The sequence below is a fragment of the Terrapene carolina genome, unplaced genomic scaffold, assembly GCF_002925995.2.
Source record: "Terrapene carolina triunguis isolate 2854851 unplaced genomic scaffold, T_m_triunguis-2.0 Scaffold31549, whole genome shotgun sequence".
NCBI classification, from domain to species: domain Eukaryota; kingdom Metazoa; phylum Chordata; order Testudines; family Emydidae; genus Terrapene; species Terrapene triunguis.
In genome coordinates, this window is record NW_020695900.1 from 1,646 (window position 1) to 17,446 (window position 15,801).

The 15,801-nt window shown below is 51.1% G+C and overlaps 1 long non-coding RNA gene across 1 annotated transcript; it reads right to left on the minus strand.

The window, feature by feature from the left end:
- Positions 1 to 684: 684 nt before the first annotated feature.
- LOC113409248 lies at positions 685 to 14,678 on the minus strand. Its single transcript, XR_003370485.2, has 3 exons — positions 14,558 to 14,678; positions 3,876 to 4,008; positions 685 to 765 (listed from the first exon to the last, which is right to left on the minus strand). It is a non-coding gene; the product is annotated as an uncharacterized LOC113409248 (long non-coding RNA).
- Between the last annotated feature and the right edge of the window lie 1,123 nt (positions 14,679 to 15,801).

The window sequence follows — 15,801 nt, forward strand, 5'->3', positions numbered from 1 at the left end:
TATCAGAGCTGCACTCCGGACAGCTCGGGCTGAATTTAAGCCCTGTTCTTGCCTTTATTTATGACCTGTTTCTTTACCTTTTCAGCCTGGAGGTTGCGTTGTAATAGGTTTTTGCATTGCTTAATGGAGCATGTTCTATAGACAAAGGGCCAACCCCTCGGCTGGTGTCAAGCAGCCGAGCTCCATTGAATAATAATAATCTCTCACTCTTCTAAACACTTTTCATTCACAGCTCAAAGCACTTTGCAAAGGGAGCTCAGGATCCCCATTTTACAAATGGGAAAACAGAGGCACTGAGGCATGAAGCGACTTGCTCAAGGTCACCAGCTGGCTAGTGGCAGAGCCAAGAATAAACCCCAAGTCTCCTGTGTCCCAGGCCAGTGTCCTCGCTACTAGGCCACACTGCCTCCCAGCATCAAGGAAGCTACCCCAATTAGTGCCAACTGAGAACCTGGCATGTGCCAGCTCCATGCATTCTGCTGTGGGAGTGACTGCGGGGGTCTGATGAGCGGAGAGCCTGCAGAAAAGCAGGGCAGTGACCACTCCGAGGTGTTGGGAGCCCCAGAAATAATCAGAGAGAAGCTGAGCCAGCGCCTGTAATCAGACCGGAGATCGTGAGTGAGACAGAGCTGCCGGGGAACTGGAACAAAGAGCCGGGGGCGGAGAACTCACCTGCCAAAGCTACAACTAGGGCAATGATGCTCACAACTGCCATGAATCCGATGGCGTATCGAGACCGGTTCCTGGCCCTGGCCGGAGGCTGAGCTGAAAACATTAAAGCAGCTGTTTACATTCCCTGTGGTACTCGGGAAGAGACGATGAGGGATCAAACTTCGGATCATCACAGCAATTAAGAACTGGGCTACAGAACGGAGGCAGAGGGGATGATGGGGTCAGAATGGCAGGCCAGGAAGGTGACCGGAGCGGCAGAATTCGGAAAGGACAGCTTATGCCATTTGCTGATTTCAGGCCAAAGTTTTCAAACCTGGATGCTTCAGCCAGACTCCCGTATCCACAGTCAGGCATCTAAACAAGAAGCTGATTTCCAGCAGTCTGGCGCTCCCATTGAGGCCAAGGAGAGTATCAGCACCTTTGAACACAGAAATAGCCACCCTGGATCAGACGCAGGGTCCAGCTAGCCCAGTCACTTCGGCCTGGACCCACAAAGTGACGTAGCTGCCTCAATCTGGGATTAGGCACCTAAATCCAAGGTTTAGGTACCGCTGCGATGCACAAAACCCCCCTGCTCTGCTGCGTCTAACCCTGCAGATGCCTAAACTAATTCAGCACCTAGGGTAAGTGTCTATGTTTCTGCCTATGGCCATGATCACTGTCAGTCTAGGCACCCAGACACCTAACTCCTGCCTAAACTCCAGAGTGATTCAAAACCAGAGGGACGACCAGAGTCCCTCCACCTACCTTGCCTGATCCAGTACGTGTGCTTGGAAGCCACCTAGCTGAGGAAGACCTCTCTTTAGCCTAGTGGTTAAGCTACTCACCTAGCACAGAGGGGATCCCCAGTAAACGTTCCCCCACAAAGGGATTTGAACAGGGCTCTGCTACCTCTCCAGTGGGTTCCCGAACCATTGAGCGATGAGATATTCTGACGCAAGTCTCGCTTGGTGACACTGTTCATCTTTAAATAATTGAACTGTTAAATGGGCCAGAGACCATGTGAGACTGACTCCTTAGCCCCGTGGTTAGGTCCTCACCTGAGAGGCAGCAGATCCCTGTTCAAATCAGCCGGAGGAGGATTTGAAGGGGAGTCTCCCACATTCCAGGTGAGTACCAAAAACGACTTGGGCACCTCAGCCACCTGACGCCAGGAGAAGGCTCCCAGCTGCAGATCGCTAGCAGAGAGAGGCACCACCTGACAACGTGGCCTAGATGTTGAACTCCGTGAGGAGGCGGGACTGAGGACACCCCCCCGCCCCCGCTCAGCATCTCCCATGGGCTAGCTTAGGTGTCTCCCTGTCTAGCGGGCTGCCTTTTGTGGATCCCATTCTGAGGTGCCCCTCTCCCCCCATGCAGTGGACAGGAAGCCGAGGCTCCTAACCCAGGCTTGGTGGATCCCGGTGATTTTTCTAGGCACCTAAAAGATGGGTGATATGACGCTTCGCTTTGCAGCGCCTAAGTCCCTACGGGGATCTGGCCCCTTGTCTCCCTTGGCCTCAGTTCCCCATGTGTAACTTCCCTAACCTCACAGCGGGGTTGTGAGGATCAATACACTGACGACTGTAAGGAGCCCTGGTACTACATTAACAGGAGGCCACATAAGTATGTAAGCTGCCTAGATTGATCACTCAGTGAGAAAGCGTCTATGAGATACTTGAACACTGGTCTCTGGTTGGCAATGGAATTACGGAAAAGGAACTAGAAAATTAGATAGACCAGGCTGAAAAGAGACGCAAGGCTGAAGAGACAGGAAAACTGGCACATATATAGGACTGACAAGCTTAACGGATAGTTTGACTCAGTGGGTAGATGACAGATATACCAGGTTTCTGGTTTTCATCCTGGCTGACCCTGTGGCTACTGGAATAGAACTGTAATTGTGAGGATTTCCTATTTGCAAGTTTTTGAGGGCTTGTCTTTTTTTCTGTTACATGAGTCATGCATATTTCATTGTCTCTTTTCCTTTCAACAACAACGGGAAGGGAAACGCGTGAAGGAAAGAGGCAGTTTTTATTAGAAAGTGAGAGTGTGACATTTTGACTCCAGTGGAGCGACACCGATTCCCACCAGCTGGGGATCCGGCCACATTGACCCCCAAGGAGCTTTAAGTTATGCTGGCAATAGCAGTCCCTGTGGCCACTCCACTGGCCTAGGGTCTCCGGAGTATACTGTGCTCCAGCCCTACCCCCTCCTGCCTCTGGCAGCCTCCCCTCCCTTGTTGGGCAGAGGGTTAGGAGCAGCTCCACAAGCTAAAGTCCCAGCTGCCCACTTTGGGTAGCTTTGCACCATCTAGCAGCTAGAAGGGGGATCCAGGATATGGCCCAATAAGTGCAGGTTTTGCTCCACCCTCACCTTTGTGCAGCTTTTAAAATGAAGTTGATGCAGCAGGATAGAAGGGGCTGAAATGACTCACCCTGACCTGTATCTGTAGCAGGATTTGAGCCCTGTAATCTTCATCACTGAGAACATTGGCTGCTATCACTAGAGCTAATGAAGTAAGTCCCATGGATAGCAGCAGTAGTAGGTTATTATCCTCTAGTAGACCAGCTTCTGGGGTGGGGTATGTGCCACCCACTCCCAACAGCAGGGTTTGAACCCAGGGCCTTTAGCTCTAAAAGCAGCTGTTTCGACCACTTGAGTTAAAGAATTAAACCCACAAGACAGCAGCAACAATAGGCTGTTATCCTCCAGTGATGGGGTAAAGAATGTAACACTCACTCCACCAGCATGGATCACTAGCAGGGTTTAAACTGGGGACCCTAGTAGACTAGAAAGCCTGGAATGCTCTTAATTGAACTAATGGAAAAAACTTAATTAGCTTACAGAAGTTGTAAGTTGTTATCCTCTAGTGCTACTAAGGGAGAAAGAGAACCCGGTCTACACGTGGGTTACAGTGTCATCAAATATCAGAGGGGTAGCCGTGTTAGTCTGAATATGTAAAAAGCGAAAAAGAGTCCTTTGGCACCTTAATATAGACTAACAGACGTATTAGAGCATATGCCTTCATGGATGAATACCCACTTTGTCGGAGTCGTCCGACGAAGTGGGTATTCACCCACGAAAGCGTATGCTCCAATACGTCTGTTAGTCTATAAGGTGCCATGGGACTTTTTTTCACTTTTTACAGCGTCACCAAACTGTGCTGAGATGGCTCCCTAGGAAACTGCTTAAGAACAAGATCAAACAGAAGACAAATATACCTTGAGGCTGCTTTGTCAGCACCTGGTTGGAACTGCTGTGTAGCATGTCTCCTGCCTGCTCTTCATTGTGCCTGGGCCTCCTGAAGCTGTTGCCCATTCCGTCCACGTCAGAGCACACTTGAGTGAAAGAAAACTAGAGCATAAAGAAGTTTTCCGTTAATTAAATGAAGAGTGCAGGATAAGAGCCAGATAGTCACCAAAATCAGAGCATAACCCACAAATACACTGGGGACTCTTTGTCCCCTTCTTGTGGCTGTTTCATGATGGCTCTGTTATTGTAAGCACCACATAATAGGAAATAAACCCTGGCCCTTCTTTGGTGTGGCAGTCAGACTTGAATTTGGGGGCCCTGATCCCTGACCACGTGCTACTGAACTATAAATTAATAGTGATCTGGCTCCTGGAGAAAAACCCTAGGAGGCAGCAGTGTATTTCAGAGCTCACTACGCCCACTTAAACACACCATGGATGGCTGCGTAATTGTGTCACTCAGCCTCCTACTGCTGGAGCAGCCCGGGCAGCAGACACCTGTGTCTGTAAACTTCCAAGCTCATGTGAGGCGAACCACAGATAATTGTGGCGTGTGTTACATCACAGCTGTAAATCATTTGTCCCAGCTCAGTCACTGCCAACAGCTTCTCTATGACTCAGCTACGCTTTTAAACACTCAGCGCTTGGCCACATGGGGAAATGGACTGGAATAACCATTTCAGAATACGCTATTTCAGACCAGCTCCCCGTGCAGACAGTATTGTGAAATAAAAAAAGGATTTTATTCCAGAAGAATTACTCTGCTTGGGATTTTGCACTAATTATTCCAGAATAAGGTGATGTTTGTTCCAGAAGAGAGTGTCCACATGCTCTCCAGAATAGCTATTGCTGTCAATTTCCCTGTGTAGATGAGCCCTTATAAAACTCCCATGGATTTCAGTGGGGCAGGATCAATTCAACCCTATAACCTGTTTGACAGTGCACAGCACAATGGGCACCCTGCACCCTCATTTGGACCTTTGGGTGCTACAGCGATAGAAATAATAATAATAATAATAACAACAACAATAAATACATCTCTAATAATGTAACACTCATTTCTTATCTAGTGCTTTTCATCAATAGATCCCAAGTGCTTCACATGTACCCACCCTCCCAACAGCCCTGTGAGATAGGGAAATGCTGTTACCCCTATTGTACAGCTGGAGAAACTGAGCCACGAAGATGCTAAGTGACTTGCCCAAGGTCACTCAAGAAGTCTGCGGTGGAGCAGGGGATTGAAGCTGGGTGCCCCAAGGCCTAGCCAGTGCCCTAACCACTAGGTGATCCTTCCTCTAAATAAGAAAAAGATGCCAAGAAACGGAGGTGCTGGAGCTCTGCAAGCGTCTCCTTCACTTAGGAATCATTTCCCTGCATTCTAATTCTTGAATCAAAAGTTTCAGTGTAAAAGGTTCTTGGCTAAGAGGGAAAGAAAAGTGCCAGACTCCTGCTACTGGGGTACTCACTCAGGATGAAATTTAAGCTGGGCAAGGGCTATGGAACACATAAATCCCACTTCAAGGCCTTATGTGGGATTTGCGGGATGTCTGGTTAGTACCAATTGTGAATGACTCACCATCCAGAGATCTGCAACACTTTGAACTTCCAGCCATGCCCTGGGTGGCTTGAAATGTTATGAGTCATTAGTGCAATGTGACTTCCAAATAACCTGACCTCAAAGTATATTCCTGCCTCACCTTCACTGACAAAATCACTCCCAATCTCTTGGCTGCATGCACGCTAAACCCCTTCCCTTATGTTCCTACTAGCAGGGGTGCAGCCTTACTGACACCACCATCAGGGACATGGTGTAGAGGAGCCCGTCAGAGACAGTAAACTCACTGGAGAAAGTATCAGAGGGGTAGCCGTGTTAGTCTGGATCTGTAAAAGCAGCAAAGAGTCCTGTGGCACCTTATAGACTAACAGGCGTATAGGAGCACGAGCTTTCGTGGGTGAATGCCCACTTCTTCACATGCATCCGAAGACGTGGGTATTCACCCATGAAAGCTCATGCTCCTATACGTCTGTTAGTCTATAAGGTGCCACAGGACTCTTTGCTGCCTTCACTGGAGAAAATTCACCCTGCAGACATTCCCCCCCCCCACCCCTCCTCCTGAAAGAAACTGAGCCACTGACTCTTTGCATCTCACTCATTCAGTTAGGAACCATCTAGTTCCTGATGGAACTGAAAGGAGGGTGTGTACACCGGCACGTGCATTTTAATTATTGAATCAAAAAAGTATGTGGCTATAAGAACTTCTGGGCAAAGAAAGAAAGAAAGAAGCCCCAGGATTCCTGCTACAGAGGGCAGCTTTGTAGGGGGCATGAAAGGATATTCACCCAGGGGGACATTTACTCCTGTGCAAGACTTAAATGCTGCACAGGCATCATGCTGGCTCTCTGTGCAGGGGTGGATCTCACCCTAAAGAAGAAGTAATTGCAAGGAGATGGATTGAGAACGCTGTCAACAATGCAATTCATGAGCAGGCTCGGAGGATGTGAAAGCAAGGCAATAGATTGACAGTTCAATGGATTCCAACACACGAGTGAGATCGTTGGTGACCTGGCCAGAACTGGGCAATTGGAAACTCTGGTGGGAATGGCAACGGGTGAGGATATGGGAAAATAGGAAGATATTAACTGAAGAAAAGATGAACGCTCCTCTGAGATCAAAGCATCTCGGAGAATAAAAACACCTGTCGTGAGATTGTGCCCGGGGTATGTGGCCGGATTGACAATCACTAGAGATGAGACCGAGATTATATGCACTCTGCATGAAGTGGCAGGAACATGTTAACTGAACACCTGCCCACACTTGTCAATGTAATAGTATAAGGAAAGGGAAGCTTTTTGGATCGCACACTTTGGATCAAGCCCTGACAAAGGACCCCATACGAGTAGCCACATTCATTCTCAAACTTCCTGGCCTGATACAACTATTGCAGAACAGGAAAAGAGGCAGACAGAAGGAGGGGCGCACCTTGCCTGCTTCCTAAACCAACTCCTCTCATCTCCCGGCCATAAGAAGGCACGCACCACATTGAGACCCACTTGCTGGATCTGTGTGTTGGGGTGGGGAGGGGATCTAGTCTATAGGGTACTTACAAGGGGGTTGGCCTCTAGGATGTGAAATACTGACTGCCACCTGGAACGCGTGTGAGCAGCAGAGGTTTGTCGGTAGGGAGACGGTGCAGGGAGAGAATGCCTCCCCACAGCAAAAAACCTTATAATCCATGCAGCTGGATTTGGATGATTCCCCCTTCCCCCATTGCAAACACCACACCTCGCACCTGATTTAGAAATAAATCTTCAACTACCAACAAAATCTCCCTCTCCCTGCATGCAGCAGCCAGTCTCACCCCTCCCAGCCTTAACAGGAATGCCAGGGCCCAGCTGGGTACATCAGCGCCCACAGCCCTGAGCAAGCATCTTGCAGATAATCAGGCATCCTGCCAGAAGCACTGTTCTGGGCTTCTTTATCTTGATAAATCTGTTACTTCCTAAATGGGAGATTTCCCCTCACAGCAACCTCTGGCGAGCCTAATAAATTTCCAGATTGGAAACAGGTTTCTATTTAGCGATTTCCTCAGTGTCTACTTATCTTAATTATGATACTTCCTAAGTCATGTAATGTATGAGATTTGTACAGTGGAAGTGGGCTGCAAGCCAGGTTCCTTGACGTATCTCTGATGGCAGCTGGGTCGGACACACTGGGGTAAATGAAATGCTCCATCTTTAGAGAGACAAGGCCCATGGGCAAGGTGGTATCTTTCATTGGACCAAATTCTGGTGGTGAGAGACATGCTTTCCAGCTACACAGAGCTCGTTTTCAGGTCTGGAAAACTGAAGAAGAGCTCTGAGTAAACTTGAAAGTTTGTCTCTCTCACCAATAGAAGTTGGTCCAGTAAAAGATATCACCTAGGGGGACCAGATAACAAGTATGGAAAATGGGGATGGGGGGTAATAGGCACCTATATAAGACAAAGCCCCGAATATCGGGACTGTCCCTACAAAATCGAGACATCTGCTCACCCTAATATCACCTCACCCACCTTGTCTCTCTAATATCCTGGGACCAACGTGGCTTCAAAATGTGTTGTTGAACATAGGAATCACCTGGTTTCATTTTAAGTATGTAGCAAAATGTTTCGATGAAAATCAACGCTGGAGAAAGAAAAGTAGGATTCAAGGGGGACTTAAAAGGCTGCCTGGGTCTTGTAGGGAGAAGTAGTTGCACAGAGATAGATTGAAGGATGGAAATATAGAACATGAAAGAGGAAGATGGGGACTGAGGCTGGAGAATCAGAACAAAGGATAATAGCAACATCTAGTTTTTATAGAGCATTTTTGGTCCATAGATCTCAGAGCGCTCTACAGATGGGGAAGAAGAGTGCCTTACTTGAAAGTCACGCAGTAGCCCACTGGCAGAACTAGGATTCGAACCTCTATAGCCCAGGACAGCATGCTATACCACTACACCATACCAACTGCCCTCCACAGTCTTTGGAGCTGCAGATTAAAGGGTATGGATAAGGAAAACTCTGATGAAACAGACATGTTCTGTACCAAGCATAATCTTAGCACTTCAACAGCAACAACAGGAGAATCGCTCCCTTTTTCTCTATTGCAATAAAATGTGCATCTTACTTTGGTGGAGACGGCCTGGGCTGTGTCGGGCGGTTGGGAAGCAGAGCGCACTCAGCAGAACCCGCGCAGCGGAGATCCAGACAGCGAGATGAGAAGTAGAAGAGAATTAAACAAGAAGCTGGGTGTAGACACTGAAGTCTGGGCTGCCTACCAAGCCTGTTTATTACAAGACCCAAGCCTGCGATAAGATGACTAGAGCCCTGCAAGTCTTCAGATAGCCACTTTATAGCCGGGGATAGCCACTTGGCAGCCATGGATGCGGAGGCAGATAGCCATGGCCCATGTTTGTAGGTGGCGGATCAGAAGCGGATACAAAGTTTGTATCCGCGCTGGGTTCTAAAGATGACTCAACTCTCACCATGTTTACTTCATCTGGCTGCAAACACAGCTCCAGGGAACAGCGGGATATTCCCATCACCCTTTCACTGAGTGAGACTTGAGTGACATGCAAACCCCACCCTGATCGCTTTCCCTGGGCACCCTAAAAGCCTCCCCCCAGCTCCTTGCTATGATGGGGCGCCTGCGGACGTCCCCAGCACGGTGGACATGGGGCAGAATGAGCCCTGCACAGAGAGCAGAGTAGGACTGGGCAAAGTCACTTTGCAGACACTGCTGTGGGGAAGTGTCTCTTTAAAGGGTCTGGCACGAGCTGAGTGGAACCAGTTCTCAGACTGTGCAGAGCTGATCTGTAGAAGGACACAGTCATTGAATGAAGCCAGTGTCCCGCAAGTGCTGGCTGAGTGTTTACTGAACACCACGGCTGCTCTCCAAACTGATGTAGGGGGAGAAGGGGATGTAACCCTCAGCAGGAAGGACACCTGGAAGTCACTGGGGGAAGAGAGGAGATCAGAAGCGGGGTAAATACACCCTGCATTTTCTTCTCTCCAGCCACCCTGTGTAACCTGCTGCTCAGTTCCCTCCGGCTGAGCCCAGCCACAGAGTACTGAAGAGTATTACGGGTAATAATACGTAAGCCCGACTCTAGCTCAAGGTGCAGTGAGCTCTGGAAGTACCCAGTTCAATCCCCGGTATGTCAGCCAATCACCTGTTATATCCTGGGGGGCAACACTTTTAGGAAGAAATCACTGGGACACAGAGAGCTGTAAACCTTGGAGCAGCCATTTATTGCTACCACAGAACTAACCAAAAGCCAGCCCAAACAGGCTGGGCTATCCCCTAATAAACTAACTCAGTTGCCATAGCAACACACGATTCTATTACCACAACAACCAAATACACAACAACACCTGTTTGCAGCGCTGGGGAATACCATTTCTCAGAATCAGCGCAGGCAGAGGGGCCAGTAACACACCTCCTGGGTCAGTCTACACATGTGCATGGGTCGGCCCTGCTGGGGAAGGATGGTTTTGTGGTCAAAGCACAGGACTGGCCTGTGGGAAACCTAGATTCAATCCCCAGCTCTGCCACAGATTCCTTGGGCGACCGTGGGCAAGTTGCTGCATCTCTTTGGGCCTCAACTATCCATCTATAAGGAATAATAATAATCCTTCCTGTTTGTAATCTCTTCAGCGCAGGGCCTGTCTCTCCCTGTGTGTCTGTGCAGCGCCCGGCACAACGGGCCCCTGATCTCAGCTGGGGCAGGGACTGTCTCTCCCTGTGTGTCTGTGCAGTGCCCGGCACAACGGGCCCCTGATCTCAGCTGGGGCAGGGACTGTCTCTCGCTGTGTGTCTGTGCAGCGCCCGGCACAATGGGGCCCTGAGCTCAGCTGGGGCAGGGCCTGTCTCTCCCTGTGTGTCTGTGCAGCGCCCGGCACAACGGGGCCCTGATCTCAGCTGGGGCAGGGACTGTCTCTCCCCGTGTGTCTGTGCAGCGCCCGGCACAACTGGGGCTTCTAGGTGATAAAAGAACACATACAAATCCTAAGCCTGGTTTCCACACAAACAATCCTAATGATGTTTAGGAAGCGAGCGCCTGTACTTCGCAACGTGTGACCGACAGTGGTGTGTGCGCTGAATGAACTCAGCCCTGCCAGTAATCACGGTTTGCTGCATGGCTGTACGCTACACACTGGCAGCCAGCCCAGGAGAAACAGGTGACTGACATCACAACCATTCCAGTGGGTCTCACTCACAGCCGGCGGCTCTGCTGAGCGAGGGAGCAGTGGCCATGCGGAAGCTCAGTCTCTCGGCTTGACAGCCATGGATCCTAATGCTGCAGCCCTTGGGAACCTGGGAACCCAGGCTGGGCAGTGATGGTCCTCCCAGCCCCCCATAAGTAACCAAACACCAGACTGTAACAATCACATTTTTCTGGTGAGGTTCTTCCACCTTTCCCTGCCTCCCTCATCGTTGGCTAGCCCTGGGACCAGCACAGCTGTGGATGGGGGAAGAGAGCACCTTAGGCCGGACTCACCCTGGGCTCAGCACAGGGATGGTGGGGTTGGAGGAGGGTGGGCACTGGACTTCCCTTCACTTTCCTCTGCAGTGACTGGCATCCTCCCTAGCCTGAATCAATGCATCCTGCCTGCTCCTATCCCATACAGCATCAGTGTGCAGCTGGCGAGAGAGCCCCTTCCCCGCCCCCCTCCCCCCCCGACACCCTGCACACACCTGATTGGGAGGCAGTGCCAGTCAAACACACCGAATTAACTCTGAGCCTGGGGAGCGAATGAGCAGGTGGGGGGAGATGGGGGAGCAGCCTGGGAAATTGAGAAAGAAAGCAAAGACAGAGTGAGGAGCCGTCCCCGGAGCGAGGGCAGAGAGGGAGGACAGCCAGGTACTGGCAACAGGGGACTCCTGTCAACTCTCCACCTGCTGGTGACAGGAGCTGAGACCACGTACCCGACTCACCGCTATGAGCTCCCACCGCACGCCAGCACCAGAGCAGAGCACGGACCGGCTGGACTGACCCAAGCGGGGGAGGGGATTGCGTTGGCGCGGGGCAGAGGCTCTGTGTGTGTCTAGCCAGGCGGGGTGAGGGAAAAGCTGTTTTGCTCTATGCTATGCCGGGGGGGAGGGAGTGTGTGAGCCCCCGGCTAGAGATCCTGACCTGGGTCTGCACCTGGCTCACCTGGGTTAGATAAAAGCGTTGTACGATTGCTGAGTGTGGTGCCTGTTCCAGGGTTACTCTAAGCCCCTAGGTGGGAGGGAGGGTGGCTGTGCCGAGGTGCGTGGCTGAAAGCTGGGACCCTGTCCCTGACCTGGATTCCCCCACCTAGGGTTGCCAACCCTCCAGTATTGGCCTGGAGTTTCCCAGAATCAGCCCTGATCTCCCGGTGACATTGGTTAGGGCTGAATCTTAACAAATAACCCCTCCCTCCCTTTATATGGAGCAATCAAACTTCCCTCTCCCCTGGGGCAGGCTGCTCTGCTCAATTGTCTACCAAGTCACAGTGGAAGATCTTCATCTGTCTATAAATTCACACCCACCAGGTAGCTTCTGTTAGCCGCTTCCTATACCAAGATGTTGCGAGCTCTGCCCTCAGGATGCAAGCTCAGAGGTTGTTCAATGGACTCTACTAAAAATAGGCTCCCCTTGGAGCTCTGTTTAACTGCTCTACGATCATTCACGTGGCAGAAGATCCCGGAAAGAGCCATGTGGGAATAAGGAACAGCAGAAAGTGGTGGGAGTTTGCACCAGCAGCAGGTTAAGCCAATGCAGGCTCCTCCACACATCATGATAACAGCCAACACCCATCTCCAACTGTGGATCTAGCAATGGTTCTTAGCTGGTCCCCAACAGTGTTGTCCCTCAGCACCTCACAATCTTTTCAGGTGTTTCTCCTCAGAACACTCCTGTAAGGCAGGGCTGCCATCCCCGTTGAAGGGATGGAGAATTGAAACTAGGCCTCTCGAGTCACAGGTTACCACCCTAACCACTAAACCGTCCTTCCTCTGACTGGGCCTTGCTTTGGGAGGAAAACCAGGCTTATGTCAGCGCTAGGCCAGAATTGTTGTTGAAGTCCCATGTAGCCTTTTATTTTAATTTAAAGTGAATTTTGTAATCTGGTATTACACCACCATGGGTTTGACTCTGACAGCTACAGTTTCAAGCTTAATAACTGAGTGAAAGTCACCTCTGCGACTTGTTTTAGAGTTAGAGTCTCTAGGAACACGAAGACCAAGGGAGGGGACTGACCACACATACATTCATCAGTACAAAGTAAGTCTGGTCTATGTTATAGATTTTATTAAAGTTACAGTTGAAGTTATGATTACCCCTGCATATAGAAATTCTGTAGAGACCTATGCACAAGTTACAGCATACTCACATTCTTAACAACGGTGTTAGGGTCTGATGGGTCTCTCATGGCTTGATCATCAGTAGAGGGATGGTTCCTATTGGAGTCTCCCATAGGGAGCTCAATTTTCCCATTCTGGGTACCCTCTGCACATGTCCATAAAAGTGTCCACCCTCTTTTCTCTTATTGGTCTGTGTCCCCTGGAAACTTAAGGGACCCCAATTTTCTATAGGCCGTGTAATTTCCCTTTGTTCTCATTAGCATTGACGCACAAACTGTATCCCATAATTAAGACACATGTCAGAGACAGATGTGTCTTTACAGTATTTTTATGATCTTTTCTGGGTAATTTTGTGCAATATTACCTCTTGGTACTTCTTTTCCCATAATCGTACGATATTGGGTTATTTCTCAGTAACTGGCTTAAATCATCATTTCTTGTCTCCAAGGCCTAAAATAGCAAAGCTAAAGTCTTGCAGGCCTTAACTTACAGGTTCTTTCGCTTCAGCTTGTTTTATTCATGTCTAATACTTGGTTCCTCTAAATCAGATGTGGGCAAACTTTCTGGCCCAAGGGCCACATCAGAGTGTAGAAATTGTATGGAGGGCCTTGAATGCTCACAAAATTGGGGTTGGGGTCCAGGAGGGGGTGACGGCTCCAATTGGGGTGTGGGCTCTGGAGTAGGGCTGGGGATGAGGGGGTTGGGGTGTAGGACGGTGCTCTGGGATGGGGAAGCGGGGTACAGAGGGCGGGAGGGGGATCAGGGTTGGGGCTGGGGGTTGTGGTGTGGGGGGTGGGTGAGGGCTCTGGCTGGGAGTGCAGGCTCTGGGGTGGGGCTGGGGATGAAGGGTTTGGGGTGCAAGAGGGTGCTCTGGACTGGAGGGGTTTCGAGGGTGGGAGGGGGATTAGGGCTGGGGCAAGGGGCTGAGGCATGGGGTGGGCACTGATGCATGCAGGCTCTGGGCAGTGGTTACCTGAAGTCTGGGGCCAGGGATGAGGGGTTGGGGTGCTTAGCATGAATGCACAACCTGGCTCTGGGTTGGGACAGGTGTTTGGGGTGCAGGGGGGTGAGGAGTCGGGGGTTCGGGTGCCGGAGGGGGCTCAAGGCTGGGGGTTGGGCTCGGGCTTGGAGCGTGGGGTGCGGGCTTACCTGGGGCGGCTACCAGTCAGTGGCTCAGCAGGGCCAAGGCAGGCTCCCTGCCTGTCCTGGGTCCATGGTACATTGCTCCTGGGAAGCAGCGAGAAGGTCCTGCACCGGAACCACCTGCCCCAGCCCTGAGCCCTCCCAAACCTGGAGCCCCCTCCTGCACCCCAAGCCCCTCATCCCCAGCCCCACCCCAGAGCCAGCACCCCCAGCCCAGAGCTCTCACCCTGTCCCACACCCCAGCCCCCTACCTCAATCCACAGCCCCCTCCCACACTCTGAATTCCTTGGTTCCCCCCTCCATCCTGGAGCCCCCTCCTGCACCCCAAACCCCTCATCCCTGGCCCCACCCCAGAGCCCCCACCCAGACCCCCTCTCACACCCCAACCCCCTGCCTCAACCCGCAGCCCCCTCCAGCACTTCAAAACCCTCAGTCGCCCCCCTCAGCCATATATTATTCCCAAACCCACTCTAGGGCTTCAGCCACCATATCACATTGCATCTCATAGCCCTGCCCCCAATGGACCCAGGCAAAGGGTATGGAGGAAGAATGCGCTGATGAAACAGACACGTTCCACCCCAAGCACAATGTTAGCACGTCAGCAACAACAACAACAAATCTCCCCCCATTTCTATATGGCAATACAATTTGCATCTTACCTTGGGGGAGCTACCCTGGGCTGTTGGCAAGCAGAGCGCACTCGGCAGAACCTGCCCAGCAGAGCTCCAGGCAGCGAGATGTGCGGCTGGCAAGGCAGGAGCAGGAGAAGTATTAAACAGCACTGTGGATGCACATGCTGGAGTATGCGATTGAGCCAAGATGTATTGTCGTCAGGAATCCCAGGCAGTTTTATTGCTCAGAAGTATCTGGGCAGCCTGCCAGCCAAGACGGACTCCTGCGGGCCTGCGTATTGTTGTACAGTAACTCAACTCTGTCAAATACATTTCCTTTATCTGGCTGCAATGATAATGTCAACTCCAGGGCACAGAGGGGTGTCCCCATCACTCTTTCATGACCAGAGAGTGGCATACAAGACCCACCCTGCTCACTCTCCCCCGTGCACCCTTAAAGCCCTCGCTCCCAGCTCCCTGCTATGATAGGGACCCCCTGCAAAAGTGACCAGCATGGTGGACATGGGGGGGATGAGCCCTGCACAGAGCGCAGGGTGACTGGGCAAAGTCACCCTGCAGACATTGCTGTGGGGAAGCAATGTCTGACATGAACCCGGTGGAACCAGTTGTACAGAGCTGATCCGTAGAAGGACACAGTCACTGAGTAAAGCCAGTGCCCCGCCAGTGCTGGCTGAGTGTTTACTGAACACCACCGCTAAACCCCAAATGGATGCAGAGTGGGGAGGGGGTCTGCACTCAGTGGGAGAGACACCCTGAAGTTAATGGGGGGAAGAGAGGGGAGGAGAAGCGGGGTAAATACACCCTGCATTTTCTTCTCTCCAGACACGCTGTGTAACCCACTGCTCAGCCCCTCCCCAGAGGAGCTGAGTGTGTTACAGCCCCTAGTTATCCAGCCTGACTCTATCTCAAGCTGCAGTAAGACATGCTTTTTTAACTCTGGCCATGTCTGGTTGATCACTGGTGTGTCAGCCAAGGCGGGGGCGGTCGCACCTGTTTGCAGTGCTTTGGAATACTGTCCCTTAGTGTCAATGCAGGCAGAGGGGCTAGCAATGTACTTGCTGTGTCAGTCCACACACATGCATGAGTCAGCCCCGCTGGGGAAGGACGGTTTTGTGGTCAAGGCACAAGACTGGCCTGCGGGAAACCTAGATTTAATCCCCAGGTCTACCACAGATTCCCTGGGGGACCATGGACAAGTCAGTGCATCTCTCTGGGCCTCAACTACCCATCCGTAAAGGGTAATAATCCTTCCTGTTTGTCTTGTCTTTTTA